Source organism: Borostomias antarcticus, assembly GCF_949987555.1.
Source record: "Borostomias antarcticus genome assembly, chromosome: 9".
NCBI classification, from domain to species: domain Eukaryota; kingdom Metazoa; phylum Chordata; class Actinopteri; order Stomiiformes; family Stomiidae; genus Borostomias; species Borostomias antarcticus.
In genome coordinates, this window is record NC_140242.1 from 10779931 (window position 1) to 10783823 (window position 3893).

Genomic DNA, 3893 nt, shown 5'->3' on the forward strand with positions numbered 1-3893 from the left:
ACCAGTACAGACCTCAGCACCAGTACAGACCACAACACCAGTACAGACCTCAGCACCAGTACAGACCACAACACCAGTACAGACCTCAGCACCAGTACAGACCACAACACCAGTACAGACCCCAGCACCAGTACAGACCACAGTGTCCGTATCCGTAAAGTTGCATCTTCTGTCTGCTGATGTCATGTCATGTTCCTCTTCCACCACTAAATACGGTACTTGCTGGACTGCTCGGTGCCTTAAATACAGACACATGTACTGTACAGTACTGTATACACAATCCTAGGGCTGCCCCCTGAAAGTCGACGCGTCGAATCATCAGTCGGAGACCCTTAAGTCGACAGAGATACTTTAAGTCGATTTCTGCTCCACTGTCAAGGACTAGGAGGTGGACTAAGATCAAGGACAGGCCAATCATTCGTTTTAGACCTAGGCTATTACCGTAGCTATTTGTTGGGCTGTAAAAGAAGTTAAGACTGATATAGCAGAGGGAAGAAGGCAGGGAGCCCCTCTCCCCTCCGCTAAGCGTCTAGCCTAGCCAAGCTACTATGCGCCAGCAATCACGTGCATTTCCCAAATGGAATATCACACTGCTTTCCTAAATCAATCTTCTTGTATATCCAATGGTAAAAATAGGGTCTCCCATAGACAGCTTGAGCTCTAACGTCTGTGAAAATGCTTTAGTGGCAGCCAAAACATTTCCTTGTTGACTGCTGCCCAACATATGAGCCTATTCGCGCAAGCTTTCAAATGCGCAGTTGAGGAGACTATCGTCAAATTGCCCAACCCTAATGTAGGATATGTGAAACTGTATAAAAACATGGGGCATCCGAAGTAGATGGACAATGCTAGATGATTCATGTTTAACAAGAAAACAGGTGTATTTTATTGTGCAGCCTGCAATTTTGAGTTGAAAGTTTCACAGCTCTCCCGACTCCGGCGATCTCCCCTCAGCCTAGACATATGGGGGGGGAGGAACGAATCTCCCGACATGTCACAAAATGGATATGAAGACAAAATGTTTAAGATATTGATAACCTGTCTATTAATTATCTCGATTATTAGTGGTCCAAACTATGGACAATGCAAGAAAGAGGGATGGGCTGCACTTGAAACAAGCTATCAAACACATTCGGAGGCAGCGGAGAGGATTTTAGCGGAGCTGAAATATGAGCAAGGCTAATAATTTATTTTGAAACTTTATTCTACTTTTTTGTTCAACGGAAAATAATAAACACCAATCAAGGTAAAATAGCCCAATAAAGGCTATTCAAGCATAACCTAAATGGACGAAAGTTCGTTCAGAAAAAGATTGAACAAAATGAAGCATCCCTCCATCTTATTCCACAAACCGATAGCCAGGCTATTCTAGCTATTTAAAATGGTGTAATTAGGTCAGGGTGCAATGTGGCAATTCGTTTTTTCATTAGAATGTCAAAACGGAAAAAGGTTTTTTGGCCCATAATTCTGTTGTTTCATTCCAAATGGAGAAATGAAAACCCACATCCCAGCAAGTACTAAAAACGGCCGTTTTTTCACTGTTGGTCAATTCATTTTCTTCATATTTTGTTTCGGGCCGTGAAACAGAAAGACGAACAGCTGATTCCGTATTTCGTTCTGTCGTTCCAAGGTGTCAGGTAGGGAAAACGAAATCACGTGGTCTGTTAGTCACGTGGTCCAGTCCAGCATCACAGGAAGCGGGGTCATTTAAAAGTCCTTATTGGTCTGAAGCTAGCTAGCTAGGTAAGGTACATTAATGGAGATTAAGTCAGTAGTCGATCGAATTATTGTTATTAAAAGTGGAGAGGGTGTATGATTTTTTTTTCCCGATTACCGTCTAAAACAAGCGAAAGGGCGCTGTGGGTACAGCGTCTGAAGAGAGGAGAACGCAGTGGTGTTCTAGCTGCTGGACATGGCCAGGTAACTTATGGGAATCGTCTCCAGGACAGAGTTCGTGGGAAACATTTTGTGAAAAGTAAATATTCGTTACTCTTGTTATTATTACAATATGAAGTCAATGTGGTCTGCTGTAGCTTTTCCTATTTCTAGAGCCAGAATGCTAGCTAACGTTAGCTAGACTGCTAACCTGTGAATTACATGAGTGTTTTGCATGTAACTGTATACAGAGAGGCCGATTGCTGATGCTCACCACCCAGTTTTGCCTTCTCTACATTATTCCTTCAGGCTCAGATCTAAACCTTCTTGGCTCAGATGTGTACAGTGACTGGATAAAGAGAGGACCTGACATTGTGGAGTGATCACCAGGTCATACCCAGTAAGTCCATTTTATTTGTGGGCCTTGTTGAGTGTGACAGAGGACATGTAAATCATTTACATTTGAACTGCTATTACATACAGTATAGGCTAGGGCTAGCTGCTGCCCTGTCCTCTTCCTCGTGTCTGGCCATCTTGTACATCACGTCCTTCCAGTAGTTGGCGCAGGCGAGTGCGACTGGCCTTTGGTTCGGCCAGGTCATCTCCGGTACATTGTGGAGCATAGCTACATCTCATGATGTGTTCCATGGTTTGGGGTTCACCGCACACACAAGCATTTGAAGATGTGAATTTCCATTTCTCCATGGTGTCCTGCAGCATCCGCAGACGGTTCAGTGTTTTCCAGACAACCCGTGGTTGATTGTGGCCAGTAGCGAGACATGCATCTGGGATGATGCCTCACTCTGTCTGGCTGCCCTGTCTGACATGACTTTTGTTTGCTGTATTCCTGGCCCTGATTCACTGTTCATCCTATGCTGTTGTTCTACATGAGACAGGAACTCAACTACAATAATCCTAAGGGGAACTCAACTTCAATAATCCTACCATGAATTTACAAGTCGGCACACTGTAGCTTTTTTGCCATTTATTAGCCACAACAAATCTTTATTCATGAACTAGAGATTTGCAGTGACTAACATGATCTTGTCTTCTAGGATGCCACCGCTGATGATCAGTATAAACCACGTAGTGAGAGACAGGACACCGCACCCAGCACCGCTCAAGGTAAAAACAATAATGTTAGGGCTGTAATAGGACATAAGTGTAGACTCATTCTGTGTAGACTCTCGTTCTGTGTCTGGTGGACATTACTCCCTGCAGTCCCTGTAGAAAAATGACAGGTTGTGAACAATCTTTTCCTTTTCTTGTCTGGCCCACAGGTCCAGTGAATGTTCCAGTGCCATTTCCCCCAGAGTTGCTTGCCCTGGGCCTGTCTACCTCTCCCCGACTTGCCCCTTCCCCCTCTGCCTCTGCTCCAACCCGTCCTGCCCCGAGCAGGAGTTTAGCATGTTTGCTAATTGTGCTGTGTTAGCTAGTGACGAGTGGCTGTCTCTCTGCAGCACTGTAACTGTAACTGTTTGCATTTGACGTGTGAGTAAAGATCGACTTGACCTGACTTTGTCACACGTCTCCTTGTCATTCTACTCCCACACTATCACATTGTCTCCATTATGTCTTTCACAATGACAGAAATGCTATTGCCTATTTCTGAAGCAAGTACTTTACATTTTGAGTGGAAGTTCATTCAATAGCCCAATGATTAAAAGGTGCTATAGATTTGGTGACATGTTGGTGAATGACCGACTGTGTACCTGTTCACGCATGTGCTTAACATTTAGATATGTCTAGGTCCTTTAACAAGAGAGGTATATTGTTATGAGAAATGTATTTCCTCTTTTAGCAACTACACTTAAGAACAACAGTATTATACCGTGTAATCAGCAATGGGAGCAATTACAGAAAGACATTTGTTATCAACTTAAAACTCTGTTTTACTGGCACTGCATTACAGGTAGGTTATATCATCCTTGCCTCCGTAGGCAATAACCGCAACACTAACTGCTAGAAGCTGGATGAATCTTCTCAACACCTGTCCAAATTATCTATCAGAAACCTAT

General features: G+C 43.7%; 1 long non-coding RNA gene across 1 annotated transcript; it reads left to right on the forward strand.

Moving 5' to 3' along the window:
• Window positions 1–2221: 2221 nt before the first annotated feature.
• LOC311313220 lies at window positions 2222–3382 on the forward strand. Its single transcript, XR_014630607.1, has 3 exons — window positions 2222–2275; window positions 2931–3000; window positions 3156–3382. It is a non-coding gene; the product is annotated as an uncharacterized lncRNA (long non-coding RNA).
• The last annotated feature ends 511 nt before the right edge of the window (window positions 3383–3893 follow it).